Genomic DNA, 24483 nt, shown 5'->3' with positions numbered 1-24483 from the left:
AATTGACATAAATAATTACCAAATTCATAACCAAACAAGGAAATATCTATTTCATATTTTTCAATTCCTATTCTCAATCTGTAAGAACAGGCATCTAGGAATATAAACACATGAAAAGATCGTCTTATAGGATTCACTTCAATGCAACATTCCACCCCTGTACATATATCAGGTATATGACAAGTCACTGGTCCTGGCAGTGGCTGAAGATCAATAGGTTTCTCACAAGCTGAAAAAGAAAATACAATGACATTAATAGGCTGAAAGAAATTTGTTAGACTTGTCACAGTGTAGTTATGTATTTTCTCATTTCATTTTACTTTAAAATAGTGGAAATTTGATATTTTTAAGTGCTCAAGGATTCTTGTTTGCCACACTAAAACTGACCAAAAATGTGTTTGCCAGGTCAAGGAACATCATTAATAAGAATAAACAAACAAATTCTTCTTCTGAAATGATTAACTCTAAATAAAATACAAACAATAGTAACAAAACACCTTCTGTAGAAACCTAAAAGAGTAGGTGTAGGAGTAGTGTCAGTAAGACACCTTTTTGGCCCCAAAATCTAGCAGTTTTACAAAATTGTTAGAATGTAAACTTTTAGCTATTTATTGGAAAGTAGAATACTTCTGCTACATAAATATGGGCTTTTTTTGACAATACAATGCACATATATCTGGTACTAGCGTCATTAAGTCATGCCAAATTACTGAAATCTTCACAATTTAAGCATTTGAGTTAAATTTTTGACGGTTTCCGTCTTAAATTGAAGTGGCAGCATTGGTGTTCATTCATAATATTTAAATGTAAGTTGTATTTGATGATTATACATAACATATATAAAGGTTGAGAATGAACACGGATGCGGCCACTTTCATTTTTGACAAAAACCATCTGAAAAGTGACATATTATGGCAGATTTGATAGATTTTTCATATTTTAGCTTGAATTTGAGCGTCTTTAATGACTAAATCAGTTCAAATCTTTCACATAAACTTATTGAAGTAGAGTGTCTAAAAAGTGTCCAAAATCTTTCGTCAGATGAACCTGAAATTTGAGGCCAAAATCGGCCCTTACCAGACCTACTCCTTTGACAAATTCTACCTTATGGCTGTTCCATTAAAACCTACATTGGATCTGGAAAGGCACTTTGAAATATCAAATGCATGTATTTGTGGGATTCAAATACTCTTTTGTACAGTTAAATTAATAGAGGATTCTAAAAATGTCTGTAGGTATTTAACCCATTGTAAGAGGGCTTTTCCTGGTTACCAGATATTTGTTAAGGAAACAACCCTTGGTGATAATACAATGCTTCAACAGCACTACAAAGGAGTATTATCTTACCTCCTATAGATTTCTGGGGATATGATTGGTTTAAGGACTACACGTGGTGACTACATATATTTAATATAGGGAGTCCTAAAAAATATAGGGTTAGTTACCATATGGGGTTAGTAAGGAGTTACTTCCCTTTCAAAACAAAAAAGAAATCTGAAAGGTTTCAACAGACAAAGAAATTGATAATGAACGATTGAAATAAATTCATAAAACAAATTTTAAAGCTAACAAGTTGTTATTGTTGGCATTTGTTTTTTGTATAGACAAATGGAAGTAGGTTCTTAATACTAAGTATTGAAGACTTAATCACTTTGATAGGCCACTAGTCTAAATACCACAAGTGAAGATAGTCAGTAAGATAAATTTGTTACACGGTGTGCTAGTGACCTAATACGATATATATGGGGTCAGTAAATTCCATATATATCATATTAGGTCATTCGAGCTTCCCTCTCACCCCATATGGAATTTACTGACCCCATATATACAGTCGAACCTCATTGTGTCGAACTCGGTTGTATCGAAAACTCGGATGAGTCGAAGTAATTTCTCGGTCCCGGTAAAATTCCCGTTTGATTATTGCATAATTACCTATGATGAGTCGAACTCAGTTGATTCGAATACTCGGTTAAGTCGAGTAAATTTTATAGTCCTGTCGATGTAAAATTCATGTAAATTGACCCCGATGACTCGAAGTTCGAAAGTAAGAATTTTCAAAAGATGCAGACCTAATGATAAAAATTCAAATCGGATGTATTTCTTATGTAACCTAATCATTTTCCAAAGAGATTAAAGCTGAGTAAACATACTTGTTTGTATAACAGTTAAAATGACATGTTTATGGTGACCGGTAATTAACACCTTTGGTTGATCGTTCAAGCGGAATGTTATTGTGTTGAACATTTTTCACATCAGATAAAAACAAAACGAATTTAAATGACCCAAGCCGAGATTAAATGAATCGTTAGATTTAAAATTCATTAGTTACAATAAATAAAAGAATTAGGACAATTATGATAAATTCATGATAATTTAATGTAAAGCAGATCTAGACGACCTCTGGCTCATCAGCGATCGTTCATAACTTAATTCGTTCTGCGAGTGATTTCATATTTTATAGTGACTGACCTTTGTAAATATTTGTGTAGACTATTGATTTTATTTGTGCATGATTTGTATCTGCACTTGTGTGTTTAATTATTATGAAGGACCAAAAATGGAGATTGAATACACAATCATAAAGTGTCATATCGAAAAAAGGCACACTGTTCATTTTATCTAGTTTACACAAATCATATCGTATTTCATGCATTCCAAATTTGTGACGACACACTCGACCTCGGATGAGTCGAACCTCGGATGTGTCGAATACTTTGGTCCGGTCCCTTCGACTTCGACACAACGAGGTTCGACTGTATCATATTAGGTCACTAGCACACCATGTAACTAATATTATCTCCCATTCCCTAAAAACCCAGAATATAAGCAAGATATGAAAATAAAACAGGCATAATTGAAAACTTTAAAAAGACAGACTCATTAATCTCCCCTATTTTAAAAATTGTACAGGAATAAAAATAAATGACTGCAGCATAAGAAACAAATGCTTACATCGCTTCAGAATAAAACTTTCTTACTTGTATTCCATCCACCATTACTAGGACTATAAGGAACATCTGTTCTGCTACACATTGGATTAGACAAGAATTTGGCTATACCAAGCTCCTGTAGAAATAAATCTACTGCATAATCTGTCACTGAATCTATTTCTATTCCATTAAACTGTGTCCAATTCTTCAATGAAAATCCTGTAAAATAGAAAATATAACAATGTTTTAAATACCTATAAGTGTAAGTCTTTTTACAGTGTTATAATGATAATGGTAAAATTAAATAGCATGAAGAAAAACTGTCAGGATTATTTACATTTGATTGTAAAAGTGCAACATTAAATCATCTTTTTTAAACATGTTGAATTGAGAAACCTGGAAACAGTCAGATGCCATTAAAAGAATAGAAATTTGGTTTAAAAAGTATTTATAGGTGATACAATTTCCCCTTTAACACTGAAATTTTTCAAGGTATATTTTCGAAGTGTGTCACTATCAAGATCCTTCAAAGACATACAAATATACAAATAAAGCAATTACAATGGATCCTGAAACTGCTGCATTTGTAACACCAATTAAAAGACAAAAGAATGAATGTCATTAATTTTGTCAGATAGTACAACAATGAAGAAATACGTTGTTGGAAAATGAATGTAGAACAGATATCAGATAGTCAAATAATAACAAAGATAGATCATACCTAGGCCAAACGAGCCAGCTTGCCAATTACACAAAGGTTTAGGTAGAGAAACATCTTTTAATATACTGATTTTAAGTTCACAGCTTCCATGGGATTCAAAACATACACTGACATCCAGGTTGACCAACAGTAAACCTTGGGACTTCAGGTCATCAATAGAATAACTGCAACAAAACACATAGTAATATTTTATAGATACTATCATACAAATGAACCATTTAAACCTGGTTTTTACCATAACACTTTTTCTTTGCCATGAAAGAACTTGTACAGGTCCGAGCAGTCTAATAAGGAGCATTTTGGTGAATTTCTGATATTGCTTTTGAAATTAGTACATTTGTTGTCACTATTTTGTGCTCTTCATTATTTTCACACAAATTGTAGGTAAAATATTGCTGCTTTTGACAAGATCTTAATCAAAAACTATAAAAAGTCTAAGTTTTTTTTTAATTTGAAAAGATTTCAATGTTCTCCGAAGAATTATCATAGAAAGATTCATCATTCATTGAAATGGTAAAAACAAGTGAAACTGCGAGCTACTGCTCACTGATGAATCTCCTGCCGCAAGTGGATAATTTTAATAGTGTAAAAATATGTAAGTGTTCGGTAAACAGGAAGTTGATGAGTGATGAATCTGGAAACACATCACACGGTATAGCTGACTTATATAAACCCAGAAACCAAATTTCAGAAATCCTTATGATGTAGTTCCTGAGAAAAATGCGACGAAAATATTCATGGGACGAACAGACGGACGGACGGACAGACAGAGGTAGAACAGTATACCCCCACTTTTTATTTTGTTTGCAAAATAAACCAGTTATCCTGTGGACCTGATTAATAATGAACAGTTATACTTACTCTATATTTACGATATTGAAAAGACTAAAGCTTTGCTTTTGGTCAAATTCAAATTCCAAAAGAGACTTTTTAAAGGTGAGCTTCTCTATTCCAATTTCAAAACTATAACTGCAAGTATCCAGAACCAGATATGCACTGACGGACCTGCTCAGCTGTTCTACATCAATACAGCACTGTATACTTGTACAGGTATCCATCAAATGGCAGGAGACAGGACCAGACAATGGTGGCAGGCTGGGCATAGAGGCAGAACTACAATCTGTAATCAATGAGAACAAATATTTCAATGTTTATGTCATTGCTTCAATCAACTATCAAAGCTAATAAAAAAACAAACTGAAAGATAATTCTGAAGTCAAATGATTGAAACTTATACCGGATCTGTTACTAATCCTTGAATAATTAAAAGCCAATAATATCAGTTCATCTACATCCACAAGGAAGGCAATACAGGAGGAAACTCTCAATTTCTTGAAAGTCAAAAGGCTGTGAGGCATACTTTAAGAAACTGCACCTAAACTCATATGGCTGGAATCTGTGAATTTAAGTTAAAAAGCCATAAAAGTCAACAAAAATGAAAAATGTACCAATTCATTACTCAATAATACAAGAGAGTGTTCATCTGTTAATTCACAGGACATTTTACTTTCCCTTCAGTAGCAATCAGAATATCGAATATAATTAACCTACTGTTAGTCCAGCCATTTGTGGATGACAGATATGGTGGCAGTGATCTACTACATTGTACTTCTTCGAGATAGGCAGATATTCCAAGTCCTTCTAGTAACTTTGTTAAGAGTAACCCTTTCACTTCTCCAAGTATACTGTTTTCAGCTTTAAACTTTGTCAAAGAAAAGTCTACAGAATAAAAATTAAACATATAACCTTACATGAAGTAAATGTTCATGCTTTCTGGCCTGCAATATCAGTGAACTGATACCATTTCAATAATACATTACCCTCCTTAAATACTTAACTAAAGATATGTACTAAGCTTTTTTTCTTCTAAAATTTTTCAACAAATAGTTTTAAATACATTTTTTAAGAAATTGCTTCGCTGAGCGCAGCTGGATATGACCGCAGATGTCCAACCCTGAAAAGTTGGGGCCAAAATGGACACAATATTCACGCTTGATACAGGTCTGAATTTGGATTGTAATTAAATTTTTGACACATAATAGGTTTCTGACACAGAATAACTGTAGTCAAAAAACTTCAAATTGGTTTGGATTACCTCCCTTACACTGCTTTCAAATTGTCTCAATTGTCCTTTAACCAGAAAAACCTTTGTTTTTCCCCTTTTTTTGCCCCTAATTCCTAAATGGTTTGAGCCATAACCCCCCAAAGTCAATCCTAACCATTCCTTTGTAGTATGGAAACTTGTGGTATAATTTCAGAGAGATTTATACACTTAAACACAAGTTTTTGTCTGGAAACTACAAAAATGCTTATTTTGGCCCCTAATTCCTAAACAGTTAGGACCATAACCCCCAAAATCAATACCAACCTTACTTTACTGGTTATAAACCTTGTGTTAAAATTTTATTGATTTCTATTTACTTATACTAAAGTTATTATCCGGAAACCATCTGTCTTCGGACGACGCTGGCGACGACGACGTGATACCAATATACAACCAAAAGTATAAAAAGTATTAAAACATCAAGGTTCATGCAATTCTGTCCTGCAATTCATTTATTTTGGATGAGAGCAAGTTTTCATATATCATCTACTAGACAGTTTTAATGGTTCAACACACAATTTTATCTATTAGGTAAAACAAAATATAAATCACCAAAATCTGCTTGACTGATAGCAATAACATTCTAGACATCAATATTCATATGGGACATTATTTTCTGATTTTTGATCAATGAATTCAACCGTGTATTTTTGTTTATAAAATGGCATATCAATTCTATGCAGTTGCCATATTTAACTAAAAGATTTTTCTTCTTTTTTGACTCTTAAGAAAAGCCTTTTTCTCTCCATCAGATAACTTATTTTTGATACATGCAATTTTCACCTGCAATTTTGAATCCTGCATCAGACCAGTCACAACCTAGTTTTGGCAGTTTAAAGTTTTCCAAAACTGATGTAGATATCAGACAGGCACCATCAGGTTCCAAACATACACTTAGTTTCAAGTTCAACAGATATTTCTTTTCTCCTTGCAGATCATGGATAGAAAACCTGAAAAGAGTCAATGGACCACAGTTCATTACTGTGAATTTATTATATTTTGTGGGGTACTCATTTACTTGGAAGTCTTGGATAACTATATTTCTTTTTACTTCAATAAAATAGAAACTTTGCAAAAGGTGTCTATGGAGATGTTGTCAAAACTTAAATATCAAGTACACACATCTTAAATTTTTCCTCGACTTATAAATTTGGTACCCATAAAAAATTAACCTACTGTATTGAACGATATTATAAAACAATGCACATTTTTATACTAAATTTCTGAACATTCATCAGGATCGGTTGAATTTCATTAAATAACATCTACCCAATATAGCATTTCATCTTCATTTTACCTTAATTTAATAACATTCAGAAGACTAAATGTTTCTTCAGTTCCTAAAAAAGAGAAGTAAAATATCATTATATGAAAATGTTTTTGTTTAAAAGAAATTAATTTTCTAAGTTCATTGGCTACAAGTAAATGGAATCCTGTCATATCATTGTCCTTCACACCTAACAAATATTAAATATGTTTTCATGACAATTATGCATTTAAAGTTAAAGTATCTTTTCAGCAAATCTCTCACTTAAACTGCAGGAACATATTTAAACACCTTCCATCTAATTTTCCAGTTAAAAGTTTGACCTTTAAAACAATCCCATGTCTACATTTGCACATACTAGTATATTTTAAAATTGATTGAAATAAATTTTATTTGGAATGTAAAATTATTACAATGAACTGATCGTTTTGCAGTTATTTTGAAGTTATCTATGAGTGTTGGTATTTTTTGTTCTTACTGAATTAGTCCTCAATGACAGAATTCAGCTCAGATTCATCAATGTTAACGAGCAATAATTTAATTTTGGATGCAACATTTTTTATGATTGGCTGAAAGTTTGTTTTTTTTGTCTATCAGCTCATAGACATAATTTTGTCATGTGACCGTGACGTCATCAACGTTTTTTCATGACTTACTCCTTATAAATGGAATTTACAATTTGATTATAAGGAATGACTGTAATATTTTTTCTGTCTCTTCGTAGGGGTATTTATTTTAAATATATTATTAATCAAAATAAAATTAACTCTGCCGTTGCATCATAGGGGAGTATTGATCAATAATTATCTTTACATGCCAGACTGGTGTTGGATTGCCGCTGTGCTCGTCTGCCCTCGGACGACAGTCCTTATTTGGTCAAGAGACTGGCATTACCAATGGGAAGGGGGCTTCCAGTGATGACCAGTCACATGACTAATTAGCTGATTGGTTTGTGATTGTAGTGCGCTCACTTCAATTAGAAAATTTAGCGTGGTTGAACGCAGCAAAGTTTCATGCAGAAACTAATTTTTTATTATATAAACGCTTGGATTATTTATTGAGTGCTTTATCAACATACATATGTAAGTCACGTTTCTTGCTTATTATGGCATCAGTTTTTGAACAATTTAAAGCTATACTGGGATTTCCCGAGTGGTTCCAACTGTCGGACGAAGAAATTTCTACTTTGAACTCTTACTTGTCTGAAACCGAGAACGATGTCAATCGGGCTTTGTGGTCATTAAAATTGGATTGTGCCGCATGTTGCAGTGGGTGTATTTTTTGTAACTTTTCTGCCGTTGTGCCCGTTTGTGTACCATGCAAAAGTACACGCACAGATTAGAATTGATTATTGCTGTAAACTGACATTCACGATTCAGACTATTCAATTGATCAAATTTCGAACAAAATCGACAAAAACGCATTTTTGTCATTAGCAATCAGCAATGGAAGATATCGAAAAGGTGCAAGCGTGGGCAACCGCCAAAAAACTAGACGAAAGTACCGTTGACGAATTGCTGAAGAATGGATTCAACAGCATTGAATCGTTGTCCTTGTTGACATTAGAGGACATCAAAACTTTCCATATTCCGCTAGGACAAGAAAAGATGTTAATGCGTGCGGTGGAGAAGACATTTGTGAAGGAAACGCAAGTTAACGGAGCGACAAACATGGCGGCAAATGACGCGGAGCCTCAATCCGATATCAGAGCCGAAAGTTCAATAACCGGAAGTGGATTAGAAATGCATCCCCATCAACGAGACGGAGAGGACCCTTATATCCGGGCATTGATGGATTAAATAAAGACCAATCAACTGAGTGCGACAGGATTACCAGAAACTTCCCAGAACAACACACAGAAAGGTACAGTTCCTGGAGTCAGTGACATTTTTTCGTGGCAGGACCCGCAGTTATGCCTAAAATCGGTACCAATAGTGGACTCTAAACATTTAGATATTATTGACTTTGTTTGTTCCAATGTTTTTCAATCTGATAACAATGAAAGTTTAATTTCTCAGGCTAACAGGGGGCAATTGGTGTTCAAGTCAGGCCCTGTAAAACCCAAATTGGAGTCAATAACACTTTGTCAGTGGTCAATGGCCAATATTTCTATTATGTACAAGTTGCTGGAAACTGGGGCTCTTACCCCTCAAAATTATCTAGATTATATGTCGTATTCAAAGCGCATATACCAATTAATTACTTGTTATGACATGGTCTCTGTCTTCTTTTATGACAGAGAGTACAGGTGTTTACAACACCAACATAAATTTCGCTGGTGCACTGATGTTCCCCATCTTCAAACAGTGTTCTTACGCCCTAGATTCCAGCAACCTAACAATGTAAATATGTCTAATAATTCAAAGTCTTGGGGGAAAGGCACCTCAAAACCTGCAGGGTATGCATCCCATTCTCATGCAGGAAAGGAGATATGCAGACGGTTTAATGGGAGACGGGGTTGTCAGTCAACCTTCTGTAAATTTGAACACATCTGTTCAGTACCAGGTTGTAACCGGGATCACTCGGCACAATCAAACTCATTTGGTGGCCCTCCAAAAAACTCAGGGTAAAGTCTCTACGTGATCTTAATCTAAAAGTTTGGCAGCTGGAACTGGAAAATGACTTTGATAAATCCTTTTTACTAAACGGTATTGAAAATGGTTTTGACATTATTTCAAAATTTGAAATCCCTTCATTCGTAGAATTAAAGAATCACCCATCAGCAAACCCGAAAAATCCACTTTATGACAAGGCACATGCCCAGATTTTAATTGAAATAGAAAACGGAAATTATTTATTTGCGCAGTCTACTCCCAAAATTATTAGCCCTTTAGGCATCATACCAAAGCCTGATGGGGGTGTACGCATTATTCATGATTGTAGTAGGCCAGTAGGTACTTCCGTTAACGATCTCGTGGACGAGTTTCCTAAACAAAAATTTCATACTATTGATGATGCTGCTAAATTGGTGGCTCCAAATTATTTTTTGGCAAAAGTGGATTTAAAATCTGCCTATAGATCTGTTCGAATTAGTAAGCAAAGTCAACAAGTTACTGGATTTAAATGGGTTTTTCCTAATGGCATTGAGCATACTTTATATGATTGCAAATTACCTTTTGGTGCAAAATTAGCACCTAATATTTTTCATAGATTGTCTCAGTCTGTCAAACGTATGATGTCACGTAGAGGCTTTACTATTGTCGCATATTTAGATGATTTCTTGATATGCGAACCAACACAAGCAAGATGTTTAGAAGCGCTAAACACACTAGTTCGCCTATTGTGTTCTCTAGGTTTTTTGATCAGCTGGTCCAAAGTTGTAGGCCCTTGTCAAAAAATAACCTTTTTGGGGATTGAAATAGATTCCACGCTTATGGAATTGCGCCTCCCTGATGTAAAACTCTCTGCCTTGAAGAATGATTTAGCAGAGTTTAAGCAGCGCCAGCGCGCATCAAAAAAGCAGCTCCAATCTTTAGCAGGCAAATTAAATTGGGCATCCGCAGTGGTTCATGGCGGAAGAGTATTTCTTCGCAGGATCATTAATAGCTTTACATGTCTTAAGCAAGACTGGCACAAAATACGCGTCCAGGGTGAACTTCTAGCAGATATCACTTGGTGGCAGGATTTTATTGCTTCCTTCAATGGGAAATCCCTTATTTTAGATAAGATACCAATTACGTCTGTTATAACAGATGCTTGTAAAAGCGGAGGGGGCGGCTTCCATGATTTAGACTGGTTCTATGTCAATTGGGAACAAGATTTCCCTCGTTGTTCTAGTTTCCATATCAATGAACTTGAGGCTTTTTCAGTTATTTCAGCTGCTAAACGCTGGTCTAGTAGTTGGGAAAATAAAAGAGTTATTGTTCTGTGTGATAATATGGCCACAGTTGCCTGCATTAATAAATGTACATCTCGTAACAAGATCTTAATGGGTTTTTTAAGGGAACTTTTTTGGTTGTCAGCCTCATTCAATTTTCACATTAAGGCTGTTCATGTCCCAGGCTCTAGCAATGTGTTAGCAGACCACATTTCAAGGCTCCATGAATCGAGTTCATTTGAGTTTTTTATGAGATATTGTTTACCCCAGCCCCTGTTTATTTCCCAATTGTACGAACATATGTCTAATGCTGCCCTTTCTTTTCTTTTGTTTAGGCATACAGGGCACCAGGGATCTAAAGGAACTTGATGATCTGGTCCTCCATTTTCAGGGTAATACATTTGCGGAATCAACAAAAAAGACATACATGACTTATTTAAAATCCTATGTACAGTTTTGTAAAATGTTTAAAATACCTCTATTTCCTTTATCAAATGAGAATGCCGCACGTTACATTGCATTTTTATCTCGCAGGCTGCAATATAACTCTATTTCAAATTATTTGATTATTATTAAATTAATTCATGTTGAAGCAGGATTACCAGATCCATTAGCTGGTCATTTTGTACATTCTGTTTTGCAGGGGGCAAAAAGAGTACTTGGAACTGTTAGCAATAGGAAGTTACCCATCACCCCATCTATTCTGAGACGAATTTTTACCACCATCAATCTGTCATGTACCGGGGACTTGGCTTTCTGGGCAGCCTGTTTAGTTGCATTTTTCTCATTTCTTAGGAAGTCAAATCTTTTGATCCCGTCTCCATCCCAGTTTGACCCAAAGGTGCACTTAAGCAGGCAGGATATTATTTTTCAACCCAAAGGGGTTGTTTTGAGAATCCGCAAAACCAAGACCATTCAATATGCACAAAGAGTGCTTGAGATTCCTCTACCCAGAATTCCTGATTCCCCTTTTTGTCCAGCAGGGGCATTGTTGTTGTTACATAATATGGTTCCAAATAATACAACACCATGTCCTGCATTCATTTATTTACACAAACATTTAGTTACCCCACTCACATATCCAGCCTTTTTGGCTCGTTTGAAACACGCTTTACTCCTTTTAGGTATTGACAGCAGCCAATATTCAGGTCATAGTTTTCACAGAGGTGGGGCCTCCTTTGCCTTGGAGTGTGGCCTGCCAGGTGAGGTCATCCAAGCGCAAGGAGACTGGCGTAGCGATGCCTACAAATCCTATTTGGACCCATCCTTGTCTTACCGTCATCAGGTGATGCATGCTTTTGCTACAGCCTTTACCTCATCTTCCTTAAAATAATTTCTACTCACTACTATACAGGTTTGGGCAAATTTTTGGAGTACCACAGTTTTGCAGATCTATGTAATTTTGTCTTTGGCTATATTTGCCAATTATGTTTGCATCTAATTGGAATTATAATTAAACTGTGGATTTACTTGGCCCAAACCTGTATTTAGTTTTTATTCAGCCTCAAGTAAATGTAATGGTTTCTTCACTAGACTCTGAACTAGTTATTTGAATTGGTTCAGGACCTGGTTGAGACTCCTCATACAGAAGTTGTATACTCACACTTTTACACTAGGAAAATACAAGCAGAGATAGCCATTAAATATACATGTAGGATTTTGTCTGAGAGATGGTAGCAGCACACCAAATCTTACCAGGGGGCAAAAAAGGGTGGGGTTAAGGGGAGGGGGGGGGGGGTTAAGAGTTATGATTGGATTAATGGGGTATTTAGTTTAAATATATTATTAATCAAAATAAAATTAACTCTGCCGTTGCATCATAGGGGAGTATTGATCAATAATTATCTTTACATGCCAGACTGGTGTTGGATTGCCGCTGTGCTCGTCTGCCCTCGGACGACAGTCCTTATTTGGTCAAGAGACTGGCATTACCAATGGGAAGGGGGCTTCCAGTGATGACCAGTCACATGACTAATTAGCTGATTGGTTTGTGATTGTAGTGCGTTCACTTCAATTAGAAAATTTAGCGTGGTTGAACGCAGCAAAGTTTCATGCAGAAACTAATTTTTTATTCCCACCCACCACACCACTTTGTTTATTGCATGTGTTTCTCTTACTAGTTCTTAGTTAATTTGTAGTTTTGTTTGTTATGAGTACCACAGTTTTGCAGATCTATGTAATTTTGTCTTTGGCTATATTTGCCAATTATGTTTGCATCTAATTGGAATTATAATTAAACTGTGGATTTAAGTTTCAAATAACCTGTTACACGGGTTATTCAGTATGCACCACATTTTTGATGTCATTTCTTCATAGACAGAAAAAATATAACAGTCATTCTTAAATATTATGGTATTTGTCCTTCAGAATTTCATTATATTTTCTTAGGCAAATGTTCTTTGCCAACTCGTGTGTTATAAAAGCTAAGATATATTCATATCCATCAAACATTACTTACCCCATTTGTAATTAATTAGTGGGATTTCAAAATGCCTTTTCTCAATCCCAAAAGACAACTTCAAATTACAGCCATCAATATCTGCATATACTGTGAATGATTTCCTGATTTTTCCAACCTCTACACAGCAAGTAACTCCTGTACAATGAGTAGTCAGAACACAGCTTATGGTACTGTGTATCTTTGGTAAAGATAAAGTCAGTGGACATGCTGAAATTTAGTAGAAAGTAGAAAAGTAAATGATTTTCAAACATTGCTGAGAATACCATCTATAAAACTCATTTAGACTACCTGTAAACAAATGTGACTGTATTGCCATAGGAAAATAGTTAATGTTTCTTTTCAGATTTCAAATATAGCATTGTGTTGCCAAATAAAGATCTGGTAGCATAAATTCTGAAAACTGATAAACAAAACAAGTCTAAGACTCAGATGACCTGGTTGCAAATATGAGCCTTAAAAAATGGGGGAAAAAATCTCCAAACAATTTCATAGGTGCACAATTTCAATATGTGAGCACTATTTCTTTGAAGTTTCAGGGATCTGGGTTGAAAACTCTTGTAAGAGGAGTTGATTACACAAAACTGGTTTCATCTTTTTTAATTTTTTGAAAAATGACCAAGTTCCAAAGTGTGGAAAAATAGAAAAACATACCTCAAATACTTTTTTTACATATGTTATTTGGTTTTTATCTCATTGACAATAAGCTTTTATTTCTTTTAAAACATGTACATAAATTATTATGACTGATAGAGGAAAATATTGCTCCTTTCACCACTGTCTGTGTTAAAGATATGACTAAATGCATTAATATACAAGTCAGGGATTATATAGATTTAAGACAAGAGTTCTTGATTATTGAAAAAAGTTACCTGTAGCATTCCATCCATTAGCAGCACCTTTATAAGGCATTTCCTCCCTGTCACATGGTTTTTCGTTTAGGAAGGATTTCACACCAACATACTCCATTAGTTCATCTGCAAGTGCTGATGTTAAACTTTGACCAATTTGAAGACCTTTATTTTCCATCCATTCAAACAAAGAAGTATCTTCAAAATATTAATATATTCATGCTGAATTCTTTTATATTGACTTCTGTTAAATTCTTTACTATATGGTTTTGATTTCAATCATCTGTTTGAAACAATCCGATGTTAGGAAATCTTTCAGATTTTCTGTCAACATTAAACAACATCTTAACTAAATTCACTAAATTTAAACAATACAACACATAAAACAAAATATTTTTTTACTCTATAGAATTTTTTTCAGAATGAGGCATTTATTAAAACATGAAAGCATACTTGCTGAGTTAAAGTCCATTTCCAGATTACACAGAGGCTGAGGAATCAGCTGATCTTTGAACATTGTCAGTGTTGGATTACACACATTTTTCTCAAGACAAACACTGAAATCCAAGTCTACTATGAATTTCTTTTGGTCTGAGAGCATCTGTATTCTAAATCTATAATACATAAAATATAATAAATAGTGGATAAGTTATTGGATATTATCAACAACAAAAATTTTAAACAGAAAACGATATTAACCTTTAAAAAACATTACTTTCCAAAACTGGAGACTATGAAAAACCAAAAAATTCAAACCCAACTAAAATTTGTGCTTATTTGGTAGAACATGTAGATGAAATACAAACTAAAGAATGTGTCTAAAAGAAATTAATGCCATGCCCCTCACTCAGAAAACAAACTTCGTTTTTTTTTTCAAATTCAATGAAAAGTATGTTTGAAAATCTTTACCAACTACTGTAAATTCAGAAATTATTGCGTGCATTTATTATTGGGGTTTTGTCCTTTTAAACCAAAGTGTGATTATTTTATTTGCGATACTGAGAAAAATCCCCCTTCATTCATACAAAAATATCCAAAATGCGAGTTTGAATTATTGCAATTACAACCCTGTCACATGTTTTGCAATAATAAAAACCTGGCAATAATTTCCGAATTTACAGTAACCATGTCTCAGGGTTTATAACCTGGAATTGTATCTATAATTATATATATCAGGTTATCAGGACTACAAATACGTAATAATTTAATATGACTTACTTTATTCTGAATATTTCCTGTAATCTTTCTTCCTTGACCTCACCTTTTATAGAACAAGAACAAATAAAAGCATTCTAATTACCATACTCTGAAAACAATGTTTGCACAAAACCAAAAGTTTGAGAATAAAGAGCAAACTTAACAAATTTCCAAATTCAAGTATGCATAATAAGCATCAAAAATGTATAGCTTTATTTATATTTGCTTCCTTATATGACATTGAATATGTCTGCTGCAACAAGAGAAGCAGAAACAGCTTTCACTTCAGGAGTACTAAAGTTAACTCACTCTTTTGTGAGATTCTTCTTAATATTTGCTTTCTGTGTCATGTAGTGTGGATCATTGTTTTCTACTTTTACACTATTGCTTGAACCTCTGAGGATTATTCTTTGAAATGTGCTCTTTTTCCCACTGGTATCTTCTTACTTTTGTTACATAATATAAAGAAAAGGAAATGTTAAAATTCAAGAGAAGGCTTTTACACTTTGGAGTCAATCAGAAATAAAGATTTGGAGCTTTGGTAATTCTAATCTGTTTTTATCATATTCTCTGGTATTCACTTGAAAATAATCATCTTACAGCTCTTCTATAAAAGCATGCAAAGCTTCAACCTTTAATCAACTTGCTTGCTATGTTTGCTTGGATGTTTGCAAACAATAGGTAGGCAGAGTTTTAGTCTGTTTTGTATATACTGGAATTTGATTAGACAATAAAAATTGACATGCAATGAAGTTAATGTTTCTTCTTCTTCTTTCCTCTTTATCTTCCTCCAATAGTTGGGAGTACACCAACCTTACTGAATTAAGGTTGGTTAATCCTTATAAAAATTATTAAGTGAATACCTAACTATTTAAAAATAACATTATGTACAGTTAAATCCCTGCAAAAATACTAATAATAACTTCTATGTACATTAAAAATGGGTCACAGTTTAAAAGTTATTAATAAAATTTTTAATAATAAAAAAGTTTTGAATATTATTTACAGGGCATGCATTATAGTAAAAAATCTTTACATTCACTAAACAATGTTACTTAAAGGTAAAAAATAACGAGTTTTCAGCTTCCTGCCTGCTACATGCTGGAGTTACTACATCTGTCTATGAGCACTACTGGCGATATGAAATCAATAAAATCATGCATATAAGCTTATATGTCCTAAGCGATCTAATTATGCATAGCCATTATCTATCTGTTATATATATATATGTGAAGCTACTGGGTATTAAAGCTAACGGTAAACATATACATTATTTCCAATTATAGGTATAGTGCGGCACAACCACACTGACCAGTTATTCTAAAATTTCATGGATTTTCTCAGCATTTAATTTTACGTAAAGGATTGATAGGTTTAGCGCGGAACACCCACACTGACCTAGTTGCTCTGTCCAAAAACCTTTATGATGACTTTAGATTAAAGATAAACGTTGTTTCAGTTGTTTCATTTTACGGAGTTAAAGACAGCAATTGAAGGTAAAGCGGGGAACAGCTTTGTTTATTGTCCAATCAAATTCCAGTATATAGTAAACAGACTGAAACAGATTAACTACCTTTTGTTTACAAACATCCAAACAAACATAGCAAGCAAGTTGATCAAAGGTTTGCTTTGCATGCTTTTATAGAAGAGCTGTAATATTATTTGGTTGTTAGATATTGAAATAGTGTCAAATATCCACATTACTACATGACTTACCCCAAGTATAATCAAAGAAATTAATTTCAAACTCTAGTGTTTCTATTCTGCCTCGTATCTGGTAATTACAGGTATCTATGTATAGGTTTATGTTTAGTGACAAATCCAGGTAGTCAAAGTTATAACAGCAGTCTATGCCAGTACAGTAGTCTGGTACATAACAGACAATGGACCCCGGCAATTCTGGTAATGTCTTTACTGCTGGACAATCTGTTTAAAATAAGAATATTTCAATTTTATGAAACTGTTTTCTATGTATTCTTATACATGTATTACTGAGGTCACCTTATTTTCAGTTTTCCTTGATATTACTATATCTTATAGATAGTGGATGGGTATAGTGATGCAGTATCTTTTCATGTTAGTTAAAAGCACTGAAAAAAAACTCAGCCTTTAGAATATGCTAGTATATATTTGAAGCATGGCAGTATGAGTATGAGGCAAAATGGAGAAAAAAAATCATTTTCAATTTTTATTTGTAGGCTAGCTGAAGTTGAAACTTACACTTTTCCAATTTTAAACTGTTCAAAGAATATCTGAAAAAAGTCTATTGTATCCAAAATTTGTCTAAACGAATCCAATATGTTACACATACATATTATAACATTTACCATTTTTCCATCCTTCTAATGAAGGAGAATACAAATCATCTCTATGACTACATGGTGTAGACTTCAACAGTGTGTCTAATCCAAGCTGCTGTAGCAAAATTCTGATGAACGACGGCTGCATATGATCAGTAATATTAACTCCTAAATTGTTTGCCCAATTGGATAATGAGAAATCTGGAAAAAAATAAAAAATCCATTGTTATTTCCTTATTTCAGATTTTTTTAAAGCTGGAAACTTGATGTCAAACAACTCGTATAGCATTTCCCTCTGACATGCATTAGAGTTCAAACTTACAAGGCAAAAAAAAATCATCTAAAAAGTTTCATTTTAATAATATGCAGCAGAAGTAGGGATAGTATTCTAAATACCCAAAACATGGTAAACAGCTCTTATTTATTGGAAAAGGGAGTTGATATAAATGAGAAAAAAATCCCTTAAAATACAAAGAAACAACTCATTGACCTTCCTATTTGATCTTAAATAATGTTTAAGCATGTGACATCCCATGTTCAAGATTTGGACCAAGTCTGCTTAATATCAGGAGTAAAACCCGATCAATAATTTCCCAGCAAGAATGTTATACACTGACAAAAGATTTTCGTTATCCACCAGCCTTTCCATAACTTCCTTACCAAGGAATAAGGTAAATTCAGAAATTGTGTGTGCATTTATTACTTCAATTATTGGACAATAGACAATGCACGATTCATTATTATATATATACCATTTCAAGAAATGCTACAAAGAAATAATTCTATACAAATTTTAAATGTGAGAGTTTTTTTTTCGTGAAATTTCTTTGCAATTTTTGCTATCATATTTTGAAATTTATAAAACTTTAGTCACTATATAATAATTCATTCACTGGTTTATATTTCTGGATTTATAAACTAACATGATGCTCAGTCAAACATACTTTCAAATGTATAATGTCATAGGTAACTTTTTATATCACTGACCGAGTATTCATCTTTAGATATAAGAACAAATACTTACCTTTCAGATCAATAACAGCATTAATGTCACAAATAAGTTGAGGGATCTCTGTTTTATCAAATATTTTTAAATCTAGGACACAGTTAGATTTGTCATTTAAACAGACTTTAACAGCTAAATCCAAAATTAATTTCTTCAAATTTGGTGGCTTCTTAATCGAAAACCTGTAAAATAATTTAGTGAATTAATGAAACACATACAATTAAAACTTTAACTATTAAAAAAAGTTACAATAATTGGAACAATGTGGATGGTTTGAACATTTCGTTTCTTTTCTGTGTCCACAATGCTTCTTGTACATTAATTAACACCAGAAGTTCAATGAAAATAGTCTGTTATTCCAACACTTTTCAGTTTATAATGAAGTTACAATACATTTTTATTAAGTTATTTCATTTAATGAATAAAAACTGATGATTATTAATATTAGAATTATAAAGTGAAACCTTATACAACAACTCTGAAAATGCGAATTTTATTGAGTGAACAAATCTTCATATCTCGCAAAAACAAGGGAAATAATTGTATTATATGCCCTGTCAACACTTACTCAAATACAATTACATCTTGTGCTAAGGATATTCTTTCTGTCTTTCCTAAAAGATAAAAAAAACTTTGGTTAGCCAGCCCTCAAAGTAGCTTCTGAAATGAGGTTGCCAATTGGCCACCAGACATGAAAATTTAGTGGCCAACTCAAAATTTCAGTGGCCAGGAAATAATTTCAGGCCACCTACATTTTTTTTTTATAGCTAAATAACCCTTGTGAAATGAAAGTATTAAGTTTTTGTTGTGTTTTTATGCTGACGAGTGTAGAAAATAGTTTGTGTAAATCAACTGTTAAAAACCACATGATTTATTTGATATTATATTCATTGACATTATACATGTTTTAAAACAGTCTGCGACATTAAGCGGTAGCCCAAATCCCAAGTATGGTAAAAATCTCATCGAATTTGTGCAGAAGCACTGGTGATTGCCTGATCTGTCACGTGAACATTTGAAATTGTTTGCTAAATTGTAGCCAGTATTTTATTGAATCTATGAGAACAAGTAACAAAATTGTCCCGACCTTGTTTCCATCCATTTACTGACAAAATCAAGAACGAGGCTCGACCATGTGCTTTCAATAAACACAATCTATAAATGCCAATGGTTTTCTTTTTAACGGCACGTAATAGTCCAAGTTGTGACTGAGTGCGGAAATACGAAGATAGATATATATAAATCCTGTCAGTAAGTCAACGACAACAAATTGCTTACAAATGAACTACAAGTACCTGATGCAATAAAGCACTGACAAGATCAAGCTTAAATCTAAAAGGCGCTTGAAATACAGTAAAAATTTGTGTTACTGTCAAGCGCTCAGACGATTTTTTAAAACCCGACTCTGATCAGGGCAAACTTTCCGAAATATTACGGTCGCCAGATTTTCAATATTCTTATAGCTTAAATGGCGACCAGTTATGAATTTTTGGTTGCCAATCAGCTTTTAAAGTCGCCCATTTCAGTAGACTAAATTGAGGGCTGTTAGCATATTTACTGAGTCAAGATTTGCAAATCACAAGTACAAGGTTAGAAAAAATAATTGGAAGCTCATAAGTATGGAGATATAAAATAATAACTTATTGAAGGGAGACAATTTACACTGTTGCCATTGTATAGTTTTACTAATGATAACAGCTGTTTTGTAAAAACAAGATAACAGGGTTATTTTGATTATCTTATAACAGCCCTGTTTCATTGGTTTTTATTTTTCAATCTGACATTAGGACTAGAACAACAAAATTCCATAAACTTAAAATATTCTAATCAAAACTAAACTAAGGTGAGAGTTTTTTGTTTGTTTTCTTTTTTGCCCCGTGTTGAAGGCCTCACTGAGACTTTTAGATGAAGAATAGCAATAAAAGCATTGTTCCCTTGCTTTTAGTGTGTTTTTTGCTGTGAATGTACTGATTTTGTGCCATGGACGGATGCCCCATATCCTTTGTTTTTCTATTGTATATTAAACATACCCCATTCATAGTTGAACAGTGATATAGTAACATTTTGTGTATTGATTCCATATGTTATCTTGTAGTCACAAGGATCCAACACAAAGAATGGTCTAACTGTCAGTCCAAAGAAAGGAATATTGGCACAGCAATCAATTCCAGTACAGGATTCTGTAATGTGGCAGGCAATTTGATCTCCCAAATCTGGACGATTAAGCATACTTAATGGACATTCTGAAAATACAAAGATATTTCAAACTGAATGTTCTTTATACATGTATTAAATCTCTTTGAATTTTGAATTCTTGGCCCATATATAATGTAACTTTTTTAAAACTATTTTATATATCAAAAATCATAGTATAATAATAGAAGTAATATACTTTGAAAGTACTTATCTTCTTTGGTATCAATTTTTGTGGTTTGAGCAAAAGTTACATGTTCGTGGGTTCTTAAATTCGTGGATTTTAGTTTTCAAAATAAAAATCGTGTGAAGAATTTGAAGCCATCAGAAAGGAAGAAAATAATCATATGTTGTTTTATAATGATTTGTGGACATTGCAAAGTACAGAGTTCATTTTCACTTACTTGTTCGTCTTTCATAACTGACAACATTCAACAAATTTTTAATAAAATAATTGCTTTCAGAAATAAGCTGATTCATCTATGCTTACAAATAGCGTCTCCATTGAAGGAAATGGCAAAGTAAACATTTTAATTGTTGCACATGTGAAATCAGAAGTGATGACACTAATTAACCCGAGATCAACAGATTAACGATCCTCAAAGGTGTTAATTGGGCCACAAACATGTCTTTTAAAGAAAACGGTTCCATAAACAAATGCTATAAATTTTCTTTGAATTGTAGAATTAATTCTTATGAAATGCAAGCCCAATGTAAAATTATTATATTTTTTTCCGTATGAAATTATGAGGAGATGAAATGAACCCTTCATCATTGCATATCATCACCGTAAATCTGACTTTCATCCATCACAACTGATTTTACAGTTTAGGTTTTTTAAAGATTAAATGGGTGAAGTCATATTTTTAGTTCATACTGCGTTTGCTGATATTCGATGTATTCTCTAGATTATATGCCTGTATCCATGCAATCTAACCTAATGGGGATCTTTCCAAGTCTTGATTCGGTCAACAACTGTTATATTTTGTTGGACACTTAAATTCGTGGATAAAGCCATCCACAAAAAGCACGAAAATTGACACCCCACGAATAAAAGTACTTTCACAGTTTTCAAATTAATATAAAATCACATTTTATCACAAAATGTAAAATCATCAACATTTCTATCTTCCAACCAGTTTCATTGTCCTATAAAAGATATTCATGCAATATAATACTGTCTATAAAGATAGTCTAGATAAACAAATGAACAAATGGTTATGTTTGAAATCTCAAGAAGAGATTTTATATGAATTTATAGGGTTAAATATACTTACCATGAAATTACATTTATATTATATAGAATATGTTTGCTTTCAGAACATGTTCTCATCGCAATTAACTAGGTGATTAAAAATTACATCCATAAGATGTACTCACCTACGTCATAATTTACCTGTGTAACACACAATATCTTCAGTTTTAATTTGTCGTTTAATTGAATAATTACAATTGTGTGAAACAAAAAATGGTTATTTTTGAAATCTCAAGAAGAGATTTTATATGAATTTATAGGGTTAAATATACTTACCATGAAATTACATTTATATTATATAGAATATGTTTGCTTTCACAACATGTTCTCATCGCAATTAACTAGGTGATTAAAAATTACATCCATAAGATGTACTCACCTACGTCATAATTTACCTGTGTAAGATACATTAACTTTAGTTTTAATTTGTCGTTTAATTGAATAATTTCAATTATGTGAACAAAAAACTGAATTTATTCCAGGGGTGGTGGTGGATTGTGGTAAGTATATTTAACCCTATAAATTCATATAAAATCTCTTCTTGAGATTTCAAAAATAACCATTTTATATGAATTTGGTTAAATATACTTACCATGAAATTACATTTATATTATATAGAATATTTACTGATTAACAAGCAGTATTTTATTTTGGTGGAGGATAAATTCTCTCACACATATACAATTTCCAACATATAAAAACTATGTCAAAATTTTTAAAAAATAACTCCACTTAATTTTGTAAATACGGATATTAGTCAAAACCGAAATTACTAAATTTGAATTTATTATACAATAAAGCTATGGTGTATAACTGTATGTATCAATGGCAAAACTTTGCAGATTGCATAAATAAAAGTATGCAAAAATAGACTGGATGGAGAGTTGTCTCATTGGCACTCATACCACATCTTTCTATATCTGTTGAATAAATAATCTACAGGCCAGTATAGAAATTATTTCATTAAAGCTCCTTCATTATGAGTTAAATGTGTTGTAATATTATTGCAACAGTAAATAAGCATTTATTTTTGAATAGGTTGTTCTTATTGCTTGTACAAATCGACAAGAACTAATCCAACCTTAGTATCATTTACTTTCAACTTTGAAATATTAGTTTTCAAAACTTTAGTTTATTTGAAAACAATTAGCTTCTCTCTAACTTTCCATTGTTTTCTCTATAGTTTTAATATAATAACAGAGAATATATGATTGCTGTCATCTTTTGATAACCTGATCAATATCATATCTTTCGAAATAAATTCTTTTCTGCTTAATTGTCAAAGAATTATAATCAATTAAAATATACTTTGTAAATAAGTGTCCTTAATACAAACAAAGTATAATAAAGACTCAAACAAAAGTTGTTTCATGATTATGCTAAATCTGGATTAATCTATAAACTTTTTTTTTAAGTTATAGTCTCCCTGAGTACTTATTCTTCTGCTAGATATACTACTGTTTTTAATATCTTTTAGATTTAGAACGAAAATATTTTTTGTCAAGAGAAGTCTTGCATTATTATAGAATGACAATTTTCCAAACAGACTAAATTGTAAAATCTGATAGAAATTTCTATGAGTGGTAGAACCTTTGAATACAATGTCTACCAGTTCAACAATGAACAATCTTTTTGTTTCATATTAAGACTACTTAAGTGTAAAAATACAGAAATGGACAAATCAGTGGAAATGTTTAAATATACATGTTTTCCAATGGTATCATAATGCTTCTACAGAGCATTTGGATGTTGAGCAAGCCAATAACTGTTGTCCTAATAAGCCAAAAAGAATGCTGACAGATGATTTTCTCCAACTATGAAAAATCTGTCTGTCAATGTTGTTTTGATATTTCTAATTAATATTTCACAATGATATACTGTCTAAAATTAGAACCCTTATAAATTATATCTTGCCATGTACAGTTCCAAATTTAAAGAAACAAAATTTTGACATATTGAACAACTCTTGAATTGTTGCTCTTGACAATTGTTTATATTTGTTTCAGAAATTATTTCGCAATCAGAAATACTAACATGCAACTTGTTAAATATAGTTCTATAGGTGTATTTAAAGAAAACACGTTTGACCATATGGAAAAACACTTGTACTAACTTGCGGACTTAAGTGTTCTTAGTTGTTTTAGAAATGGTTTCACAATCAGAAATGCTCATTTTATTTCTCTCTTGGTTCACCTTATCTGAATTCTATACATTCTGATATGATTCCATATATACCAACCAAAACACTTTTGGTAGTATTTTTGTGACTTCAACCCAGTCATTTGGTTCACTAAAAGTCACTCAGAAAAATTTTGCATTTGTCCACAGATTTGACAAAACAAAATAAATGGGATTTATATAATCACATCTTTCAAAACAGTATT

Source organism: Mytilus californianus, unplaced genomic scaffold, assembly GCF_021869535.1.
Source record: "Mytilus californianus isolate M0D057914Y unplaced genomic scaffold, xbMytCali1.0.p SCAF_11, whole genome shotgun sequence".
Classification (NCBI taxonomy): Eukaryota; Metazoa; Mollusca; class Bivalvia; order Mytilida; family Mytilidae; genus Mytilus; species Mytilus californianus.
Note: the sequence above shows the minus strand (reverse complement) of the source record.